The sequence below is a fragment of the Pogona vitticeps genome, chromosome 4 (genome assembly GCF_051106095.1).
Source record: "Pogona vitticeps strain Pit_001003342236 chromosome 4, PviZW2.1, whole genome shotgun sequence".
In the NCBI taxonomy this organism is placed as follows: Eukaryota; Metazoa; Chordata; class Lepidosauria; order Squamata; family Agamidae; genus Pogona; species Pogona vitticeps.
Window position 1 is genome coordinate 214328544 of NC_135786.1, and position 25258 is coordinate 214353801.

At 40.5% G+C, this 25258-nt stretch overlaps 1 long non-coding RNA gene across 1 annotated transcript in view; it reads left to right on the forward strand.

Moving 5' to 3' along the window:
- Window positions 1-8969: 8969 nt before the first annotated feature.
- Window positions 8970-25258, forward strand: part of LOC144589292 (uncharacterized) — a 47811-nt gene continuing 31522 nt past the window's right edge. The window contains exon 1 of the long non-coding RNA XR_013545337.1: window positions 8970-19167. This is a non-coding gene — a long non-coding RNA (uncharacterized LOC144589292). The remainder of the gene's footprint in view (window positions 19168-25258) is intronic.

Here is a 25258-nt window from a genome sequence, read left to right on the forward strand (position 1 = left end):
AAATTTTAAAAAGGAACAAAGAAAAAGAAAGGCAAGAGGAAGCTAGCAACAAAACAGAAAAGAATCACTGAGATCTGAACAAAATGTAGTGGATATTCAAGCAAAAAGATTGAAATTACTCAAAATTAGCAATAACAACATTTCATCATTGAAGAAAATATCAAAATGATCATCAGCAAGAAATCCAGGACGAACATTAGGGCAAATGCCTGTTTCGTCGCTCCCTTGGTAGTGTAAGAAAACCCTCTTTCTTTCCTCTGACATGGGAGGCACCAATTTTTGCTAGAAAGAAAAGGTTCAGTCTTCCCTGCACAATGCGCTTCCTTTGGGTTCCCTTTTATTTCACACTGGAGTTCACTCAGTTCTGTTAAGCCTGAGTTAGAATTGGCAATCGGGTGAATTGTTAAACTAGCAGCAAAGCTAGCTCTTATTCAAACACATGAAACAATTTTTGAGTTTTGGCTACATCTCAGGGATGCTCCTTGCTCCTTGCAGTCCTTTCCCTTTCTCTAAGAGCTAACTGGAGCCGTTCACTTTTATGAAAGACTGTAAATAGCACCCCTATCGTGATTCTTTCAGAAAACAACCTTTCAGTTCTACTAAATTTTTCAGTGAATTTCCCAAAGTCTATCTGGCATGTTTTCTTTTGAGTGTGTGTTCTTCTGCTGCACAGAGGTTAATCCCTCTGCCAGAAAAGTTGGATGCTTTCCTTTTATATGTGCCAGGGTCAGAGGGACAAGACAAGACAAGACATTTTCCACACCAGCTTGGACGACAAAATGGCTTTGCCTTCCCAGTTTCTCATACAGAGGTTGACTGGCCTGCAAGATAACTTTTAATTCAGCATGGGCAGTAGACAGCAAGCCAGGTCAGGGCATGACGACAGGTGGAGTGGTACAGTCCTCCGATGGAGAGGACCATTTGGATAGCTCAGAAAGAACAGCCAAGGGAACTGATGCTGTTAATTCTAGGCTCTGCAACTTGAAACACTTTCCTCACTCAGTCTAATTGCTGGACCTACAGCTAGGGGCAAAGATGACCTAGGTGCCTACATTTTACTGGGTCCATCCCCACACTTACAACCTTGAAGACTTTCTTCTTATCATAAAGTGAACGGGCATTTTAAGTACATTAGTTTCAGAATTGTGTCACTACATCCCTAATATAATAACTTCAGGAGAGGATCAAATTCATTTTAATAAACCACAGGCAACATGATAATACATAACTGTCACAAAATTGTCTGTTATCTAGGCCAATTTTTAAAATCTCACTTTTTTTCTAATACTGTATGAGGTAATAATAGCAATTAAATTATGACAGTTTGATCGGGTTATTGTTTTCCCACATTTATTATTAATGCCTATCACATCTTTACTTATTACTTACCTGCGGTTGTAATAAAAATTAAAACAAAAATCCATCACCACCATCATGCTGTGTAGAGCTATTAGCATTATTAAAAGAAATTTCCCATTGCTACTAGAAGTAGATTTTCATAATGCTGACATGGGGTGTGTGTGGAACAGTCTTACTGAGGCCGCAGCTGGGGAGGAAAGACTTAATCCTCTTCTTTCTTTCTTTCATCCTCAACCCTCACAAAAAGAGGACACAAATCTGCATTAAAAATTGTAACGTACAGTATATTGAAATCCAGGTCAGTCTGGACCCTGAGTACACATTCGCAGAATTGTACGCTAAGATTGCAATTCTGTACCTTGTTATTATTTCATTCAGTGTAGCAGGACTTACCTCTAAGTAAATGTGGACAGAATCTGGCTCTAAGAAACTGGTTGGGTTCTTTCCCTCCAAACAGGCTTGGAAGATATTTCTTCAAATGTGTATGTTACCTGTGAAGCCAAACAGCTATTATGTGGTTTTTATTATTCCTACAGTAGACCATGGTATCCAAAATATACACCATGCATACTTCTTCACTTAGGAGGCAAACATAGCTATGTAAAGTGAGCAGCTTGTTTACAGTAGATCACTATACTAGTAGAGACCTATGCTATCAAATTAGTGGGAAATCAGTATTACAGTAAACAGAGGTCAAAGATCAAACCCACAATTTCATATAAAATTCCAGTCCATGTACACAAAATATTAAAATGAAAAAAATCTAAGTCACAAGACCATCAACTGCTCTTAAAACCTAATCAAAAGCAGGATAAGGATACAGGAAATGAAACTGAAGTGTAATTTTAATCCAAAATTTAATGCAAGAAACAGCCATATAATGGATTTCTTTTAAACTTTGACAACTGGCTGTCAAATGAGTCCTTTTGTGTAATGGTCCTCATCTTATTCATATGGCATCTTTGAAATGTCACTTCCTACCATATTGTAAACATACAGTATTCCTAACTCTCCTGAGATGACACTGCTGGGCCTTTCTGTGAAATTGGGAGTCAGGTGCCCCTGATTCCACATAAATTAGAAAACAAAATCCTTAGTTGATTCATTATTTGTGAAACATTTTGGACTAAATTAACCACCGCTCTAAGGTTCAGTGGTACTGTGGAAGACTGTGAACTGCAGGCATTCATAATGACACTCTCCATAGCTACACCTATAAGGAAAAGCCCAAAGAGTGACATCTCTCTACCCCTCCTGCCTCTCTCTCTGTATAAGAGCCCATTTAGTAGAACCTCTGAGAGTCATAGAAGATCAAGCTGCCAAAAGGGAGGTAGTGGTTTTCACGTTGTATTTCATCTAGAAACAGACCTATGAGCGGATGAAAGGAACGTATACAGGAGCATAAAAGTATGACCCTTGGTCCATCCACAAGGGATGTGGTGGCGCTGTAGGCTAAACCGCAGAAGCCTGTGCTGCAGGGTCAGAAGATCAGCAGTCATAAGATCGAATCCACGCGACGGAGTGAGCTCCCGTCACTTTGTCCCAGCTCCTCGCCAACCTAGCGGTTCGAAAGCATGTAAATGTGAGTAGATAAATAGGTACCGCCTCGGTGGGAAAGTAAAACGGCGCTCCCTAGTCATGCTGAACATGTGACAATGGAAACTGTCTTCGGACAAATGCTGGCTCTACGGCTCTATGGGATGAGCACCGCCCTCTAGAGTTGGACACGACTGGACTAAAAATGTCAAAGGGAACCTTTACCTTTTGGTCCATCCAGCGCAATATGATCCACTCTTGGTCTTTACTGGTGGTCTGCCATCTGTGTCCTAAGAACTTTGACCCTGTTTAGCTTCCAAAATCCAACCAAACTGGTTAAGGAAAACATAGGCTCTGGACTAGGACTCTGAAGAACAGGGTTTGAAACCCCACTTGGCCATGGAAACTCACTGAAGGAGTAGGACTGGTGAAACGATTCCTTAAACATCTCACTTAACCTTGAAAGCCCTATTAGATCAGTTCTGACTTGACGGCACAGAACGCACACACACGGGCACACACAGAGAAGTTTAAAGAAGTCTGAGTAGAAGGCAGATGGTATAATTCTCCCTTGCTAATTGAAAGATCCTAGTGCTCTAAATCTGTAATCACTGACTCCAGTGGCAAGAACTTGTTGTCACTGAAGTGTAGAACTGAATCTGGGCTGTAGCTCTGTTACTGTTCAGTGAGGGAACAGATAATGGAAATGATCCCCTTTATAACACATTTTTTCTACACATAGACAACTGGCACACTGGAGGAAATCTAAATAGGCAGAGAAAGCTTGGAAAAGTCTTGGTTGTGAACAAGCCATTTTGGCCCAGAGGTTTTTGGAAATTATAGTTAAAAAAAAAAGTAACTTCCTCAAGCTCATCAGATGACTTCAGTTCTTCACAAGCAGCTGTACATAACCTTGCTGAAGTCAGTGGCCTTAAACATGCATACCTATATGTCACACTGGTTTTGTGAAAACTAGGAGATGGATGTAAGAAGAACATCCTATACTCACTGTCCTAACACTTGGAAATACAGTGGGGTCTTGACTTAAGAACGCCTTGAGTTAAGAACATTTTGACTTAAGAACCACTCTCATAGGAAAATATTGACTTGACTTACATACTTAGATTTGAGTTAAGAACTAAAAAAAAACCACGTGGGAGGCAGGGAAAGTGCAAAATTTGAACTTTCAGTTAACTGTTGGCCAGTGAAAAGGGTGCCTGTCTGCTTCCTCACGCCTCCCAGCGTTTAGAGAGTGGATTGGGAGTCTTCAGACTGCCTGGTACTGTACTGCCTGGACTGTATTTTCCCTGCCTTCCCTGAACCTTTCTTGACCTAAGAAAAAAAGAAACAAAATATCCCCCTCTAGTGGTCATAGGCAGAATAGCAGCTTCCCATTAGTTTCTATGGACGGAAAAGAGCAGATACGGATCAAATGGTTCTCAATGCATTCCTATGGGAAATGCAGATTTGACTTGAGAACATTTTGACTTGAGAACCGCCTTCCAATACGGATTAAGTTCTCAAGTCAAGACCCCACTGTAAAAGATACCAAGCATTTTCATTCATGGCATTTGGATCAATATGACAATGCCAGTCTTCATATGGCAGCACATACTTACTTGCGATAAATTGCTTTCTGCAGTAATGGAGGAATTACAGCATGTAACAGAGAAACCAAGCATTTTCATTCATGGCATTTGGATCAATATGACAATGCCAGTCTTCATATGGCAGCACATACTTACTTGCGATAAATTGCTTTCTGCAGTAATGGAGGAATTACAGCATGTAACAGTTATAACTTAGCAAGGGATAACTTCATTATAATGTAACTGTTTCCCTTCTACTCTGCATTTAGGCAATTGGATACTGGGCACTGTTAGTTATTTTCCCCCAAAATGGGGAAGTTCTATTTTTTTAAAAAAGGTGCAACTGTAATGTTAATGGATTACTTCTTGGAAGTATAAATTTAACTAATTACTTTTTTTAAGTAACTTTCAATTTTCTGATACTGATATCAGCTCTCTTTTAAGGACTACCACAGCCATCCTTTCACCAAAGAACTTTAAATGGGTTTCCCTGCAATATCGTTTAAAAAACACTAAAAAAAAAGATATGAGAATGAAACAAAACTGATCAAGAACTATCTCGAAACACAACACAGTCAGCATGGCAACATGCCATTTAAAATTTTGGGAGCAATCAGAAAGAAAGCCCTGAATAATGAATACCTAGGTGAAGAATAGAGGCCCATGAAAGCCTGGATGTTTTTTCTCCTCCCAAGAATTGGTTCCAAATGCCACCAGATGTCAGTGCACAGTCCATGTCTGAAAACAAGCAGGCAAGGGGTTTGACAACAAGATCCTGAAATAACAGCAGGTTGTCATCCAGGCATAGATGAACAGTTTCCTCTTTTTCTCAAAGTCTGAAAAACCAACCTACCTACCTACCTACCTACCTACCTACCTACCTACCTACCTACCTACCTACCTACCTACCTACCTACCTACCTTCCTTCCTTCCTTCCTTCCTTCCTTCCTTCCTTCCTTCCTTCCTTCCTTCCTTCCTTCCTTCCTTCCTTCCTTCCTTCCTTCCTTCCTTCCTTCTTCCTTCAGTGGCCATGAGGGCTGGGGATTTCTAGGGGTATAGTCAAAAATTAATATTTTTTCCAGATCTTTTTCCCCCCAATAATGCAACAGAGATGGCAGTGTGTTTCCATGTTGCTTCTGAAACAAAGAATTGTCTAAATCGCAAATCTCAGGTGCCACTCATTCCCTGTCAGAATGATAATCCCTTCTTCTGAATTTGCTCCGCTAATCTTCATGTTTTACTGCTATAGGCATCCAATCTGCAAAGCAAACAAAGCAAAAAGCCCACAAAAAACACCTTCAAAACCTGAATTTGTTTTGAAGGTGGTTTTGAAATTTTTGCAATGAGCATCATAAAAAAATCTGGGAATGATAAAAATTAAATTAGCATAGCTTTGCAGGAGGACTAAAAAGGCTCTAGCAGAGCCAGATGGCAGGCATACAAATGCGGTATTTTCCCTCATGGACCTTTTATTCTGCACAGATTTCTCCACCAAGGAACTCCTGATTATTTGCAACTAAATTCTTGTGTGCTACAGGGAAGTTTCAGATGTTCCTTGGAATGAACTCCCCATTTGTACATACCAAAGACAAGGCCCATTACAGGCAGCTTTTGACCAGCCCGGTATATTCTTGAGTACGTTCTGCAATCCTTTCCAGAAGGAGCTAATTCTTGAGCCCCAGCAGTGGGAGTGTGACAGTCCCAGATAGCAAAAGAATTGGATTGCTGTGAGATAGTCCACTTGTTTACTTTCTCCTGTTTTAATAAAAGATAAATCAAAATACTTAAATGTACCCCAAAAGTTGAACTTGGAAAAGTGAATTTTCCAAGTTTCAACTGCCAGTCCTCTGACCAACATAGTTAGGGGCATTCTGGGAGTTGTAGTCCAAAAAGTAACATTTCTGAATTCTGTTGAAGACAACACAATTCTTTAGCAGCTTATGACATTTTATTTCCACCCAAGCAGTTAAGCTCAACTGAGGTGTTAAGGGGAATAATGTTTTACCCATTTGCCCTTCCACCGGGGAATTTCCTCATAAAGATGTGCCTCAGCAAACAGACACACATACAGTATTAGACCCCCTTTTAGTTTCAAGAGATCAACTGCAAAAACAAAGCATACTAAATGAAAGATACAAAGCTAAGGGAAATCATGTGCTATGGCACATGTATTACACCACTTGAGGAAACAGCTCTTCTAACAATGTACTAAGCATATTGATCCCACACAGGATGAGCAGGCAGTCATGCAAGAGAGTCAGTTTGTGCTGCCACCCATCTGCCATTTCTCAGGTCAAGCAGTCAGTTGTGTACCCAGTTATACAATAGGTGGTAATGGAAAGACCACTGAGCAATTACTCTTATGCAAGCATTTTCCCTATAGAGTTTTGGTCATTGTTCAGTTTCATCCTGCATTTAACCACAGTCTAAAACTAAGGATCTAATTAGACTAGCGTTAGAACTATCCCACAGTTTATTTGCTAGAAATATAAAATACAAAAGCAATTTTCTTTCCAGCAGCCCCAGGGGGGATTTTACTACATTCCTCCTATCACAGGGGTGAGAGCCAGTGTCATGCAGTGGATAGAATGACAGATCAGGACTCAGAAGGCCATTTTCAAACCCCTGCCTGGCCTTGGAAATTCACTGGTGAGTGGCAATGATAAACTACTTCTAGAATATCTCCCATACCTCAAAAACCCAATTAGGGTCACCATTAGTCAAACCTCCACTGCCTTGTGGCTATATCCACTGATGGAAAAGGCTTCAAGAGTTAACCTTGAGGCAAAATCTGGAGCCAGAGTCCCAGAGGCAGTTGGTGTCATTCTGTCAACTCCTGCGACGTCGCAGTTGTATTGGCTCTTGCCTTTCCATTGGACTATTTCAGTGACGTGGAGAGGGGGGGATTTGCTGGTTGGGTAACAGTCTATCCTCCACATTATTTTACCCAGGCTTCATGCCCTGGAGAGGACACTCCAGCTACATGTACAGCATCAAAACATGAATTGATGACACAGAAGAACAGCATCAGAATGATACAGAACTGACATGGAGCCCTGCAGCTGTTATTAAGTGGTGACTTCTGCCATTTCTTATCATGAATTGTTCTTTGTAGGGTTCAAATCCAATAACATCTGGAGAGCTACAGGCTCACTATGCTTACTGCGGGATCTTTGTGGCGCAGTAGTTAAGCTGCTGTACTGCAGCCAAGACTCTGCCCATGAACTGAGTTCAATCCTGATGGGCTCAAGTACCTGACTCAAGGTTGGCTCAGCCTTCCATCCTTCTGAGGTCAGTAAAATGAATACCCAGTTTACTGTGGAGGGACAAGCAATGTATGGCCTGCATAAGTAAATTATAAACTGCCCAGAGATAGCTTTAAGCACTGTGGGGAAGTATATAAGCAGCACACTTTGCTTTTACTGTGGATGGGTAACTTTCTGAAATTGACTCTGCTCTAGTTCTTTGGGATTAGCCAGCTCTTCAAACATAGGAGACCTTCAAAATAGAGGTCTGTCCAGTTTTAGCCCTTAAAATGGAGAATTGTCTTTTGTAAAGGGGACCTATGGCCACCTTCTCTGAATGGATACATGATTAGCTTACTTTAAATGCACACTAACTCACCCATCCTTGTAACATTTATGAAAAAAATGTTACTGAAGACTTTTTGCAAAATATGAAAAAGCCTATTTGGCAGAGGTGCCATTTGAAATTTGTCTTCCTTCAGGGGATGTGAATATTTTCTTGTTGTGAGCTTGATTCTATGTTTAGAATCTGCAGAACATTCCTTATTTTATTTCTCACTCACCATATTATAATAATTTCAAAATCAAATGGTCACATGGCTTGTTTCACACTTCATGATTGTATCCCTTTTCCATCTTGTTTAATAATAATAATAATAATAATAATAATAATAATAATAATAATAATAATAATAATAATAATAATAACAATCATCATCATCATCATCATCATCATCATCATCATCATCATCATCATTATTATTATTATTATTATTATTATTATTATTATTATTATTATTATTAATTGTGTGCCCTCAAGTCAATTCCAACTTATGGAGACCCTTTTCAGGGTTTTCTAGGTAGAGAGTACACAGAAGTGGTTTACCATTTCCTTCTTCAGCGGGCACTTCCAAAACTGGCCCAAGGCTACACAGACTGGCTGTTCTGGGATGCGTAGTGGAGAACTGAGCTCCCAACCTCAGACTCCACAGCCAGATACCTAAACTACTGACCTGTCCAGCCAGCTTCAATTTGTTTAGCCATCAGAAACAGATCTTCCTTTTGAAAATAAATTTTGTGCATGTATTAAAGGTCATTTTATAGACAGTATTCAGATATTAGCTTTTTGCTATGGCTATAAGCAGGACAGAAATAATTTGAGAGAGAGAGAATGTTCTAAATTGAAAGCAAGCTGTACCAGACAAGGAAGTTGATTATAGATGGAAAAGATTTATGGGGATTTCAATCAGAGAGGCTTTTATGGGTGGAACACATGGAGAAAGCCTGAGCTGGTTGTTGTGGATCATCTTGTTCCATGTCCAGTTTTCACACATATGGAATAAATGGAATCCACCCAAATTCCAAGCCCCCAAGGCTTTCTTTAGCTTTGTAATTTACTCTTACAAGTTTTTTTTTCCTTAAGGACTGTAATCCCACCACATATGCATGGCGGGGTGGGGGAAAGGCAACTTTGCTTTCTAGTTGATTGAGAATGGTTGTGTTTGGTTTTTTAAAAATAATAATGCTGAGCCGCACAGAGAAATACATGAGGAATCGATATAAATCCAGTGCAATCTATAAAAGAGGAATGGCTTGGTGAGTTCAAGAATTTCTTATTTGATTATCATAAGTTATAAAGTCACTATTAAAGTATGAAGTGTATTTAAAGTGCAGTTATTAAAGCTGGTATTTCTTTTTCAATAACAGTGGTGAGTGGTACCTTCTGGGAAAGGGGCTAGATATTCTCTGGACAGAGAACACACAGTGTGAACTTGCCGTGTGAGAATCCTCTCCAGAAGAAGTCAGCTTTATTTTGGAATTTATTTATTTGGAGAAAATTAGTGCTCAACAGGAGGGGAAATCTCATGTTTTGTAAACTTCTTTGTCCATTTGAAATGTTGGCCAGGGAGGGGGGTCAGGCAGATGAAAGATTTGGGGTCAGCGTTTCTATTCATTCACATTTAAAACAGGGTTGTTTCCAATTTCTCAAATATGGTCATGGAGGCTCAAAGAAAGTGTGGGATATTCCTCATTTTAAAGGAAAATTGCATTCCCTGAAGTTTCCTTAGACCATAACTTCCCTCTTTCCCCCATTTTAAACTGTAATGAGTTTATCTGGGGACTTTCAGGGAGTACAGTGGTACCTCGATTTAAGAACTTAATCTGTATTGGGACTGCGTTAAGTTGAAACATTCTTAAGTCGAATCACTATTTCCCATAGGAATGCATTGAAAACCATTTAATCTGTATCTGCTGTTTTTCATTCTTAAATTGAGGTGCTGTTCTTAAGTTGAAGCATTAATTCCCGTATCTATCACTAGGGGGTGAATTTTTCTTCTTCTTTTGACCTAAGGTGAACTTAGATCAAAAATAGGGCAGGAAAGTTTTTTTCTCTCTTTTTTTGGTTCTTAAGTCAACGCTCCGTTCTCAAGTCAAAGCAATTTTTTGCGAACGGAGCCATTCTTAACTCAAATCGTTCTTCTGAAGGGACGTTCTCAAGTCGAGGTACCACTGTACAGACTTGAGAATGCATGTGGCTCACTGTATGCCTTATTCCCATCCATGATAGGACCTTTCCCAAGTAGTTTTTTCTTTGGAAAATAAATTGTTAGCTGCTGGACATGGTCTTTTCAATGGTGGCTCCTGAACTGTGGGATTTCTTTTTTCTCAGGCATGATTGCATTTGCTACCTTTGTTAGACATTAGTTGCTAAGCGAAGTCTCTCTTTGTATGCCTTTAAAGGTTTTTAATATTTCTCTTACTCATTACTTTTGTTGTTGTTGTTGTTGTTGTTGTTGTTGTTGTTGTTATTTTCTATTTTGATGTTTCTTGTTTTATCTGTTGCTTTCTCCTGTTTAGTGTTATGTGCCATCAAGTTGGAACTGACTTAAAGCAATCCTAATAGGGCTTTCAAGGTAAGTGAGGTTTTTGTGGAGTAGTTTTGCCAGTTACACATACACACAGAGAGAGAGAGAGAGAGAGAGAGAAAGAGAGAGAGGAGAGTTTCTATGGTCAAGTGGGCATTCAAACTCAGGTCTCCCTAGTCCATCACTCTATCCACTATTCCCCTACTAGTTTGTTACATGATCTCATTTTTACATTTGCTGTGTATGACTATAATTTAGCTGATGCTGTTGTAAGCTGCCAGAAGGCTGTTGTTTGCAAAAGATGGACAGAAATATGTCAAATATAAATCAAATACATGGAGCATTGCCTCTGCCGAGCTAAGGGTTGTAAGGTATTAAAGCAGGACATGATAATAGCCTACCTCATGCAGTTCCTTTAAGGCTATCTCCAAAGAGACTACACCCTCTTGTAACTAAACAATGTATCATTGAAATAACCTCACATTCTTCTTGCATCTATACTGTACAGTACATCCTTCCATTCTACCTCCACATTGTTTCCCTTGGTCTTGTTGTGCAGGCCTGTCATATCTAATTTTTGTAAAGTTCTGTTTACATTGTGTACACTAAATAAATGATAACAACAATATGGCGATGGCATCAGTTGTGTTTTAAACACAACTTGGTTGAAGATCAGGTCATGGGAATGAAAGAGTCACAAAGTGAAAACAAATGACTGAATACAAATGTGTTTCAAGTATCAATAAATGCACTATTTGGACAGTTTGCTTCTACTGAGTTACAAATATCTGCAGTAGTGAAAGCCAAACTTGTCATAACTGTGTACCTGCCCAGGTTTTTACTCTAAGAAGGGGCCTGTTCCTGATCTTTGAAGTACCCGAGGGTGCTATCTGTAATGTACAGTTTGATTCTGTTACTGATACAAGCAGCTGCTCACAGAGCGGCAATAATGAAAATACTGAGGCCTGGCTAGGGGGAAAGGACTTAGCCTGCTCTAACTTGAGGGAATCCTTACTCTAACTACTTAGATGCTATCTGAATCTTAGTGGGGAAGATTGTAGGAAGGAAAGCTAATAGACTGACATAGGAAGGAATCAGCAGCAGTTCCCAGATCTTATCATCATCAGGGCCTGCACACTCAAGCTAAACAATCTCGGAGTCTGTTTCAGCAATAGCTAATATGAATGCACAGTGGCCCAGATGTATTTATTTATTTATTTGATTTTTACCCCTCCCCTCTAGACAATGTCTACTCGGGGCGGCTTACATCAGTTAAAACAGGTTAAAATAACATATAAAAATGCAGTTATACTATTAGTTCTAAGCAACAGATTTCCAAGATGGTGATACACAAAAGAAAAAAAAAGATAAAGAAAAAGAAAATCACTTAATTGACTGGGGGGTAGGCTTGTTTAAATAACCAAGTTTTTAATTGGCTTTTGAAAACACCCAGCGAGGGTGCCAGCCGGATTTCAGTAGGGAGTGTGTTCCACAGCCGAGGGGTGACTGCTGAGAAGGCCCGGTTTCTAGTTTTCTCCTTCCAGGCCTCTCTCAGCGTCAAGCCCCTCAGGCTATGTTGGGTGATTCGGGTAGATCTGGGCGGGAGGAGGCGATCTGCCAAATATTGATGTCCCAAACCATTTAGGGCTTTATATGTAATCATTAATACTTTGAAGTCAATGCGGAAACGAATAGGTAACCAGTGCAGTGCAGATCATACCCTTCACTACAGTTACCCATAAGTATTGAATGCTACATGCCACCAGGATGTCAAGTTCATGAGCCACAAACTAAAACTACTCAAGAGTCCACCTGCGCATGTTAGTCCTGGTGGTTTCCCAGGACAGCTGTTGGCAAAATCCACAGATTCTGTAGAAAGTACTTTGCCAGATAAGATTTAGTCCAGCCCACATACTGACCATCTTGACCATCTTAAATACCCCTGCTCAAGCTACTTAAATACCCTTGCTTGAGCTACTGAGCTCAAACAAGGCCACTTGTGCTCAGTAGCTCTTACTTCCAAAACCTACGTTTTTATGAACATAGAAACAGACTATGAGTCTCATTCTTGCTTTATTCCATTTATTTATTTATTTTCAACTGGGAAACTGAGAAACTCATAACACTTACTCAAATGCTAACTATGGTGATCTTGAAATTATAAATCACCGGGGAATGTAGTCTGACAACGTTAATATTGCAAGATGCAGTCAGATTCGTGGAACCCTGTCCACCACTCCCAGGCTTTGAAATCATTTGCAGTCATGGATATTTCATGTTTGGTTTTGATGCTGCAAGGACTCCCTCTCTAATGTATTATTTCCCCATCCACCCCAATAGACAAATGTTTTCCAGTGCATGCTAGTGCTGCCGAAGCATGGGAGATGATGTTACCATTGTAAAAAAGAGAAACTGCCTTTGAAGTGGCTTTTGATGAGATTCTGCTTGATGAGTCTGTGCATGACACTAACCACAAAGGAAAACTAAACCACAGATTGAAAAGAGAGAGTGGTTGTTATTCTTCTTGTTGTTTTTTTAAAGGCAGAAGCAGCAGCAATCTGAGCACTGGAGGAGTGAGGCATTATTAAAAACTTAAAGTGCTGATCGCAGCTGCACAAATGCTCTGAAGTTTTTCACTCCACGTTTTAAGTTACTCAGAATTAGTCTTGGATACCCTACATGAAGATATTTTAATGTTAGTATACCTTCCCACGAATCTACACCCTTGAGAACAAAGGCAACCCCCCCCAAGCATTTTGGGGAGGGGGAGACAACAACCCTTGGCTTCTGCAGCTTTTGAGTCGGTGGATCTTTACAAGATGTCTTTTTACATTTTAATAAAGAAGTTGTTTTAAGGGAGGGGTGGGTAAAACACAGCCCTCCAGATGTTGTTTGACTGTAGTTCCCTTCAACTCTAGGGAGCAAGGCCAATGGGGAGGAATGCAGTCCAACATCTGGAGGGCTACATTTTGCCCATGCCTTTTTCAAAGCAATCAGCAGACAGGATCAGCCCTGCCATTAGGCAAAATGAGACAGCTGTCTGAGGCAGCAGATGCTAGTGGTGTCAGTGGCAGTTCCACATTCATTTCTGCTGAGCTTTTCTTTAACTTATTCCCCTCTCTTGAAAGGCAGGGCTGGGTGTGCCACAAGGGCTTGCCCACACCTCTTAGATTAGCCCGTTGCCCATAGAGAATGTTGTTGAGTTGCCATTGTTCGCACAGGTTGGGGCACAACAGCAAATCCAATTGGCTTCTATATGTAGAACAGGAGGCAGAATTTTTTGGGCTGGCTCTGTTCAGTGAAACATTGAGATGACAAGGAATCCTCCACGTAACAAAGCTTAAGGCTCAAAGTATGTAGATATTATAGAGATAGTATAATCAGATCATCAAAATAAGCAGCAATTTCTCAAGGGTTAGAATGCCATCTGATCACAATGCCATGAGCTTTTCTAATCTCTTGTATCGGGTACATTAGCATGCCTAATTTTTTCCCCTGGTTGGCCATCAAGAATTAAACAATTGTTCTTTCTCTCACATTTGCACTCTTTTTATTTTAGTTCTCAGACAGATGCTTTGAAGGGACTGTGTAGTTGAAACACTAATGTGTTTTCTTCTTCTAACGATGCATTAATCGATTGGGGGTAATAACCTTTACTGGAACACAATAAAACATAATCAGCAAGTAAGTTTTATAGTCCTGCAGGACTCTTCATTAAGCTGAGTTATAGACAGTAGCTGTAATATCTGATTTGACCCGGATTTTTTGTGTGCACTTTTAGTTTAGGAAGTGTTTCATTTGCCTGACGAAGTGGACTTGTCCCTGAAAGTTCACATCTAAAAAGAGAAAAGTTAGTCTTCAAGGTGCTGTCATGTTTTTGTCTTTTTTTGCATTTTATTTTTATTTTTACTTTTTACTTCTATTTTGCCTTTACCTATATTGTTTAGGAAGGCCTTTTTACTGAAGTGAGAACCAAATGGGGAAAAAAGTGATTTCAGATTATTAGCAATCAATTATTTTGTGGCTTCACATATATGTAGAACAGACAGTCTACATAAAAATTTTATAATATTGCCCGCACAGACATATGCTCCACAGGCACTGGGTAACATGTTGAGCTCTATGTATCAGCTTAAAGCAGGAAGGTTTCAGAAGTCCATATACAGTGGTGCCTCGCATAGCAACGTTAATTTGTGCAGCAAAAATCGCTGCTAAGCGATTTCGTCGCTATGCGATTAAAAAAAGCCCGTAGAAATGCATTAAAACCTGTTTAATGCGTTCCTATGGGCAAAAAACTGACCTTAAAGCGAAGATCCTCCATACGGCGGCCATTTTTGCTGCCTCTTAAACGAGGAGTCCATGCGAAAACAGAGCAGGCAGCCATTTTTTTTACCCAGCGGCCATTTTGGAACTGCCGATCAGCTGTTAAAAAATCATCGCTTTGCGATGATCAGTAAGCGAAACAGGGAAACGATCATCGCAAAGCAAAAAAAAAAAACCATTTAAAACATTGCAATGCGATCGCTTTTGCGATTGCAAAATCTTCATCACTATGCGGTTTCGTCGCTAAACGGAGCACCCGTTAAGCAAGGCACCACTGTACATGCCTCAACCCAAAGGTCCCTAAGCACACTCTATGTCCAGTGTTCACCATTGAGCACAGAGGTCTTAAGGAAAATGCTGAGTGCATAAAGCTTAGTCACATTAAATATCTTGACCTCTACGTTCAAGGAGCTTTGTGGTTAAACTGTAGTTTTGCAGTCAAAACTGTGCTCACAGTCAGTGTTCAGTCCCAATGGATTCTGGCAGCCAGCTCAAGGTTGACTCAGCCTTCAGTCCTTCCGAGTTTCATAAATTGAGTTCCTAGCTTGCTGGGGGTGCAATGTATAGCCTGTATAATTAAATTGTAAACCATCCAGGTAGGTGGGGCTCATCAGCCTTGGAAGGCAGCCCACCTAGGAGAAGGAAAACTCCAATTTCAAACCTCCACTGCCAATTTCAAACCTCCACTCATGGAAAAGGCTTCAGGAGTTAACCTCGAGGCAAAATCCAGAGCTGGAGTTCCGAAGGCAGTCCATGTCGTTCTGCCAACTCCTACGACGTTGTTGGAACCAGTTGTATTGGCTCTTGCCTTTCCATTGGACCATTTCAGCGACGTGGAGAGGAGGGATCTGCTGCTTGGGTAACAGCCTATCCTCCATATTACTCTACCCAGGCTTCGTGCTCTGGAGAGGACACTCCTCGATTCAGAGCATGTTACCATATTCTCTTGAGACTGAAGGATGCCTATGGGGGGAAAACCATCCAGAGAGTGCTTTAAGCACCATGGGGTGGTACATGCTGCATCCTTTACAGTCTCTCTGTTTCATTCTCAGTGTAAATGAATCTAGAAAAACTAGGTTGCAATAATATTTGCCTCAGAATCTGTGTTTTATCTTAAAGTATCAATGAAAGCTACTCTAGACTTCACCACATATGTTAAGATATGTTAAGAGCATTTTTATCTCAATAAATGTATATAGTAGTCATTATTTTCAATCTGATCCACAGCTCCCAGCAGACCTACACATGTGCTTTGCAGCACCAAAGCCATATTTCTTAACCGTTTTCCACACGTGTAGCTACTTTCATCTCTTTCCCTTAAAGCTTTTGCTATTCACCTTTTAAATTATGCAGATGTTGAGGGGATTATGAAAAGAAAAAGGTGCTATTTCATGCCTTTGCATGACTGTGGTGTGAAAAAATGTGCATACGCAAGCACATTTCAGTCAGGCACCAGTATGATGTATATTATTGCTGTGATACAAACATTAAAAACTGCTTTGCTGGAAGAGACCAGTGTTCTGCTTCCAAAAGCATTGAGCAGATGCTTCTAGAATAGTTCCCCCCCAGGGCAAACCATTCCAGATGTTTTAGACTACAAATCCCATCACCACTGACTAATTAGGGATGGGGTTAAGTGGATTGGTGTCCAAAACATCTGGAAGGACCCCTTCAGATATCCCAGCTCCTTTCTCCTTCTTCCTGTGTCTTCCCTTTGTAGAAGTTTTAACTGCTTAATTCTTTTGACTAGGGACTTGTCCTCTTCTGCCATGCAAAGCACCCTAACATCTCATAAAGAAACAAAGGGAGAACCACACTATCTCAGGAGTGAATATTTTGTCCACTGTCATTTCTACATTTGCATGAGAAACTGGACTAAAGAGAAAAAAGCCTGTTTGCCTGCTTTAGCCCTTTGTAAACTGAAAAAGCTGGAACAAGTATTGCTTTTCCTTGTAGCAAAGCAAACTGGGGCAAAGGAGCAGCACACACTTCCCCTGATACATATTAGAGATAATTAACTTAATACAGAACACATCTAAATAGATCTTTTTGCCCCATTTTTAAAAAAACCCATAAGAGTCGTATTTAAGCTGTAAATTAACAGTGCTTGTGCATGCAATTTTATTTTTCTTCACAGTTGCCAGATGGTGTGGAGCAGATGATTCTTCACTAAATAGGGGCTGAATGTTGAACAGCTGAGGACAGAGGAGTGTAAAGAGCATTCTTTACCACTGCTGCTCTTTTTATCCTTGACTAAAAGCACCGGCTGCCCATTTGATCCCAGCATTGAGCTACCATAACCTGGAGACCAATCCTTCCTTCCTTCTTTGACTCATTGCCTAAGGCAGCTGCCAGCACTGGTATGAGGGGAGGTGGGTTTTCCTCTCATTGTCTTCACTTGTTGTTCAAGAAATGTTCCAGGAGATAATTGCACACCCAAAGGCTGTAACACCATCCCAAAAACAAATTGTAACTGAATGGTGGAGCTCTGCTGTGGGCTGCAGTCCTAGGACATGATCCTTCTGGGAAGAAGGCCAAGGCATTCTGCTGGTGTCATCTCTCCAGAGAATCCACATCTGGCCACGAGAAAGAGCTGGAGATAAAAACTGTGTGGGTATCAGGCTTGCTTTGGGTCATGTACAAACATGATGTAATTTCCCCCATGCAAACAAATTCAGTTTGTTGTCACTTGGCAACTCTGAGCCTCAATGCTGCCCGAGGACTGATTATCCTCTTAATGAGGAAGTACTTTTATTTAAGCTTCTCCACGGTCTGCTTTGGAGTCCTGAAACAAAGAGACAACTCTTTTCCTGTTGCAGACACAAGAAGCACGGCAAGTTGGATAGACTCACTCTACAGCTATTCTGTAGAACAAAGAGTACTCTGTATTCTATGCTCATCCTGGACAGAGGTACCTAAGGTTTGAAACTAGCACTTATTCCAGCCAAAAATGGATTTCCTTATTAATATGGGCAGAATCGTGGGGGCCTAGGAGAGTGGCTGCACCTAGAGTTGACTTATCAGCAGGGTTGTGGAGGTTTCTTCTCCTTTTCTGGAGCATTAAATCAAACAGTTGGAAGCCATCCTGGAGATATTGTAGCTCATGAACAATGCAAGATCTAGCCAGAGCATGGGTCACCATCCCATCTTTGTTTAAATGCCTTCACCAAAAACAGAGCCCATCACTTCTCAGCGACACTCACAGTCTTTTCTGTTACAGTGAACCCTTGACTTACAGACAGCTTGACTTACAGACTTTTTGAGTTACAGACTTCTCTGGCCGCAAAATTTAGGTTTGACTTGCAGACTGAGATTTGACTTACAGACCAGAAAAAGCCAAAATGGAACAAAAACGGCCTGTTACGGGATTAATCGGTTTTCAATGCACTGTAGGTCAATGGAGACTTGACTTACGGACTTTTTGACTCAAGAACCGCCTTCCAATACGGATTAAGTTCTCAAGTCAAGACCCCACTGTAGTCATTTTCTCTTAATGTTTAACCAAAATGCAATCGTTTGAGATTTTCCCCCATTTGCTGTAATCCTTCTCTCTGGAGCAGCAAAGAATAATTTCTCGTGTGCTGCTTGTGACCTGAGTAAAGTGGTTCCTCATAATCTTTGCTTTCCCTGAACATACACATCTCTTTCAACCATTTGTCACAGGACTTGCTGACTTTTCTGGACATGCTCTACTTTTTCAATGCCCTTTAAACATACATATCTGCTGCATTAGAATAGCAATCCAGTTGCAGCCTTATTAAAAGAGACAAGAACGGCACTTACGACATGGCCTAAATCTGATTGTTCGCTCCAGCTGGAGCAGATCAACAATGGGAGATGGCTAAGTTAACACTTAGGTATGTTCCAATAATTCAATGGGTTTGCTCTAGTGGGGACAAACAACTGGATTTCTGTGGTCTATGTTTCTGTAGTAAAGTGAGGTGATTTTTAAAAAGTCAATGTTTTTACTGCTCCTGGGGGGGAAATAGTCTGCTCTAAAAACAGTAGTAGGAAAAATATTAATTTCCTCGTTAAAGGATGGGGTTTGAATCACATGTTGATAAATCTTACCCCAATGCAGGTGGCTAAATTCAACCAAGTGTGTTATCCTTGGTTCCCATTTAAGATCATTCACCCCATTTCAGTATATAAATCTAAAACCATGTTTTTAAGAAAAAAAATTATGTCTTAAATTGGGAATCTCATTTCAGTATGCCCAGATAGACGTTCTTCCCTTCATAGAGAAGGTATGTAGAGACCATTCACCAGAAGGCATGTGGAATAAATTTAGATTTGGATTGTTCTACTAACCTCCCCTCCTATGTGTGTGTGAAAATAGCCAATGTCATTATTCTTGTTTTAGTGAGAATGAGATAAGTAATGCATGTGTTTGTATGTATGAGTAATATGTACTGATTATTTCAAAATATAATTTTGAAGGAATGATTGTGACAAAAAATTTTTTTTGCCATTTCTGACCACTTTTTGTATTTTAAAATGGTTTTTGAAAACCTCATTTTAAAAGTACTGTAGTTTCAATATGATGTTGAGAATCCTCTTGGGAATTTCCTCTGGAGTAAGTAAAGTTATGCACATTGCAGATAATTAACAAGCTGCCAGTCATGAGACCAGTTGCGTGTCAGTACCATGACTGAACACGTGACCATACACATGAATGGCACCATATTAATTAGCTACAATTTGACATTGTGACTTATACAGTTTCCCTTACTCTAGAATAAATCCCAAGAAGACTGGGCATTATTTTTCGACAGGAAACAACTAGTAATGGAAATGGATTTTTAAAAATGAAGTAATATCAGTGTCTTAGCTTATAAAGTAACATTTCCAAACTTCGTTTAGCCTATATGAATAATAACCTTTGAACTGCAGAGCTGGAAGTTCTCTCTCAAGGAGGCGCAGTGGGGAATTGAACTCCCAGCCTCTAGCTCCACAACCAGAGACCTAAGCCACTGAGCTATCCAGCAGGTAGAAGCTTATTGCTTTCCTGTAGATGTAGCCTTGTTCATCCTAGAGTCTGGTATTTGAAACTAGGCAGTGGGCTTTCTGATTTATGAAAGCTTATGCCACAAAATATAGGATAATCTTCAAGGTGCTAGTGGAATCTGCTGTGTCTACAAAACAGATGAACATGGCTACCTTTGTGGAGTTTAGTTTGCAGACTCAGGAGTTAAAAATCATGGCTCATCTGCTGGAAGAGCCATAGCAAAACTTGGTCTCCCTGGAATTCAGCAATAGATAGATATATTTATGAAGTATAAAGTCAAATGAGTTGTTGGTGGCAAAGACCTCTTCCCAAAATGTAATAATGGAAAATTCCCTTCAAGAACTGGTGTTTAGACCTCACAAAAATGCGCAGCAAATTGCACTGTGATTTATTTGTCAATGTCTTTATAGGCTGGGCGTTACTTTACCCCACAGCTGGAGTCAATTTTTAATATTTAAGATGGAAAGAAAGCAAAACCTAAACACATACAGATTTGTCTGTTTTAGATTGTGCTTTCCCCAAACATTACAGTTTAGAACTGAACCCTGTGAATAGGTTTGGGGTGGGTGGATGGGAGGGGGCAACCGCCACCCCAACTGCGACTGGACAGATGATATCGAAAGACTTTCTCAATAGCATTTTATCTGATCTGATTCTTCAGAGGTCAAGATATTGCCTTTGCATTGTTCCTCTTTCCTGCAGAAAAGCGACAGGCATCACATGCGTTTTGTCTTCCACATCCAGCCTCCTGTGGGGCAAACACTGAACACACTAGGTGTGGCACAATGAATCGTGTTTAAAAGTCAGCGGTCATCTGAACAACGGCCAAAGGAATAGATTCTTGGGGGAGGGGGAAGAGTTAGGTGGCAGTGTTGATTTACATCAGTCTTGAATCACACACAATTGGAACAATTGCTATAGCATCGTACAGCAAGAAACTCTTCCAGTGCCCTTCAATGTTTCTTGCTTAGCCAGCAGATGTAAAGAGTATAACAATTCCACTGACAAACAGATCCAACTGGAAGGCTCGAATTACATCCAGAATGAAAGAATCAGCTTTTGGTGATTTATTCCCATCAGCATTTATAAAAAGGTCAAGGCTGATCTGAAACCTGGGACAGTGGGGTCCCATGCACAGCTTTTAGCAGAACTTGGAAACTTACTTTTCAAAGCTAGTTTGTTCCAGTTCTACACTGTAGTGTTTAAAAATTGCTCGTTTTTATTACTCATTACAATGTTTAAAAAAGTAACTTGTTCCATTACTCATCCTATTGCTTTTCCTTAATGTTGATAAGAGAATGGTGTAAAACCTGAACAAATCCTGTTTGTAAAATGCTTTGAAATAGACTTTTAAAAAAACTAACTAGAAATTTTGACACAAGAGTAGATTTATTGCCATTCATTCTGTTATTTTTGAAGGGGAGACTTCATTATACTCTGGTTGTAACAATAAACATAAACCACATGGCAAGTGATTATGATAATTGTAATTCATTATCTCTAAACTTTGTTTTCTACTGGTTAGGCTAGATGCCCCTCCTTTCTCATTCTAAAACCAAGCCAATTCAAATTGTTCAGGTGGGCATATGGGACAATTGTTTATGTGATCGTATCACAGCCAGACACATATGGGGATGATCTTCCAAAATGAACTATCTACATCATTCCCCCCTGTCTTGCCTATAGCACAGCAGGGCCTGAACATTACTCTTAAGATGCTACTTATTAAAGGGGAAAATCCAGTAACTCTTTCAGTTTCCACTCTGTTTTGAATTTACTTTTTATTTTTTAAAAATACACTTGAAACACAAAAATGGTTCCAAATGGCCAAAGATAATCCTCCAAATGATCTGTCATAAGCAATTATTTTAGGAGCAAAAAGTAACAGCATTCCCAGTTGTTACATTATTTTTGAAAGGTTGGGTAGCAGTGTTTTTATATAATGTCAAATCTCTTCCAAATTATGACTACCCAAATAGGGCTTTCAAAGAATATGAAATATTCAAGAATTCATTTACCAGTGCCAATTCTCAATGACTACACGGGGATTTTAATCCATGTCTTCTGATCCCATGCCCTATCCACACCACACTAGTTCTCAGTACTCTCTTTAAAAAATACATTACAGGTAGTGGTGTTACTTCTGAAGTGTCAAACCACAGGTTCCAAACCTGGGGGGATCATGACCCCTAAGGGGGGCACAAAGTGTTTTCTGGGAGTCACCAGGCTTAAACAAACCCCAAACAAACTTTGGGGAGCCTCTCGTAGCTTGTTAAGACAACACTGCTTGTTGGGCCATGCTCAAATTTGGTACAAAACAGTTTTTTAACAAAGTTCCTAAATTGTTGGGATGGATACATAAGGAATATCTGTAAATGTCATGAGACCCAGTATTATTTCATGATGTCCTATACATCTATCAGGAAAATAAAGCCACCAATCAGTATTCATGGACATTACAACAAGAAATCCACTACAAAGTAGCTATTGCACAGTCATCTACCTCCTAGTATTGGTCAAAGCAAGGAAGCATCTCCAGGCTTAGAACAAGAGACAATGTATTCACAACAATTCTTTTATTAAATATCCCAGGGCTGGGGAACATGTTGCTCTGCAGATGTTGAAACCCAATTCCCATCATCATTCATAATTGGTTGCACTGCCTTGGGCTGGTAGGAGGTGCAGTACCATAGGAGCAGATGTTCTCCAGCCACAAAATAGATGAAAACCAAACAAGTTATTGAGTTGAAGCTATTTGATCACTTGCTACTTGTGTTACTGCTTGTTAGTAGGCACAGTTCATATGGATACTATCTGAAGTGGTAGAGCCTTCTCACCATTTGCAAGTGTGTTGCTTCTTTAAAATTTGTTGTTGTTGTTGTTTAGTCATTTAGTCGTGCCTGACTCTTCGTGACCCCATGGACCAGAGCACGCCAGGCCCTCCTGTCTTCATCTTTAAAATAACCCTCATAATGACAATTCATGTCCAAACTTAGCACCTCAAGCCTGGTCTCTAAAGTTTTTTTTTATTTTGTTACATGTAGAACAGAATGGTTGCAGAATAAAATGCTTAGCACAGTAAATTGCACTGGAAAAGCTGGATTGAATCAATGAGGATTTGGTGAGTCGATTCCTCCATAAGCTCCATTGATTTAAATGGTCCTGCTCTAGTTTGATACTTCAGAATACGAAGTTGCAACTGGAGTAGGCCCATTTGAATCAATGGAACTAACAAAGGAGACAAATCACTAGATCTAAACTGATTCAATGGGTGTAGCAATCACCCTGCTTTGGCTCAGGCAGAAGATTATTGGCATGTACCAATGAGAGCTGTTGGGAGGCGGAGCCAGAGAAACTAGAAAGAAGAGGTGAGTCAGAGTCTAGGGCAGGGGTGTCCAACCTTTCACCTTCCCTGGGCCACACTAGAAGATGAAAATTTGGTTTGGGCCGCACCTACATTTGGTTTGGGCCGCATGGGGGGCAGCCCTAGCCATCCTCTGCAGCCCCGTTCCAAGCGCGCTTACCGGCAATGTGATCTCAGACAGCAGAAGCTGCCAGCTTTGACTCCGGTGGGAGGGGGTCCACCTATTGATGGGGATGGCGCAATACAGTCACGCAGCCCCCTGTCCCCTCCCCTCCCACTCCTTCCTTCCCTCTCTCCCCCTCTACTGTTGTGACATGTCCTGGCCACATTCCGGCCGCAAGTGCCAGCAGTGTAACTTGAAACTTTGGAATTTCTTGCACTGTGCCACATTATGAGCTGACCTGGGCCGCATGCGGCCCTCGGGCCGCAGGTTGGACAAGCCTGGTCTAGGGCATTCAGACAGAGAAGAGAAAAGAGAGTTTAGGTTTGAGGCAGAGAGAGTGTTTAAGGAGTGATTAGTCACCTGTATCGATTAAGATAGAAGAGGTTAAAGTAAAATACTGAAGCTTTGTGTAATTTTAAGAATGTGCTTAAGAACTATTCCTAAAACAACTTGTAATCAATAAACTTGTTTCTGTTTAAAAGTTCAGTACTGAATGGACCTCAGTCTTTCATAGGAAATATAGATTGATAAATAGATCAACTGGTGGCAGTGTGTTAAAGGGCGTGAGCTCTGTGTTTGGTGAATCAAGCAGGGGTCACGGGGTAAACGTCACAATGGACCTAAGAACAAGGATAACTAAGGTCCCATGGCAGGAGATCCTAACAAGAAAAGGAGCCCAAGAAGGGTGGGAACTTCTAAAAAAAGAAATTCTAAAGGCACAACTACAAACAATTTCAACAAGAAAAAAAGGTGGGAGGTGGCAAAAAAGGTCAGTGTGGCTTCACAAAAAGCTCAGGGAGGATCCAAATACCAGAAGAGACATGTACAGGCAATGGAAAGGCCAGGCCACCAAGGATGAGTACCGACAAATAGCAAAGAAATACAGGGATGGCATTAGGAAGGCAAAAGCTGAGAATGAGCTGAGGTTAGCTAGAGACATTAAAAGCAATAAAAAAGCATTCTTCAGGTATGTGAGTAGTAAAAGAAAAACAAAAGACATTGATAACATGACAAAGAAAAGGCAGAGGTACTCAATTCAGTCTTTTCCCATAAGACAGACTATGAACTTCCAAACAAATTGGAAGTGCAAGTTGGGGGGAGGGGACAGGATTGCAGCTGGAGGTTGATAAACAAATAGTCAAGGAATACCTTACCACCTTGAACGAGTTCAAATCTCCAGGGCCGCATGGACTGCATCCAAGAGAACTGAAGGAATTGGCTGAAGATCTTTCAGAACCACTATCCATTATTTTCTTGAAATCATGGGAAATGGATGAGGTGCCAGAGGAATGGAAGAGTGCCAATGTTGTCCCTATCTTTAAAAAGGGCAAAAGAGAGGAACCTGGGAACTACAGGTCAGTCAGCCTGACATCAATCCTAGGCAAAATTCTGGAACAGATCGTAAAGCGGTCATTGTGCATGCACCTAGAAAACAATGCAGTAATAACTAGAAGCCAACACGGATTTGTCAAGAACAAATCCTGCAAGACTAATCTGATCTCATTTTTTGATCAGGTCACCTCCCTGATAGACAAAGGGAATGCTGTAGACATAGTATATCTTGACTTCAGCAAAGCTTTCGACAAAGTGCCCCATGATATCCTGATTAGCAAGTTAACTAGGTGTGGGCTGGATAGATCAATTGTCAGGCAGATACACAATTGGCTACAGAATCGTACTCAGAGGGTGATGATTAATGAGTCCTTCTCTAACTGGGAGTTGGTAACAAGTGGGGTACCCCAAGGGGCCCAGTGCTCTTCAATATTTTTATTAATGACTTGGATGAGGAAATGCAGGGAATGC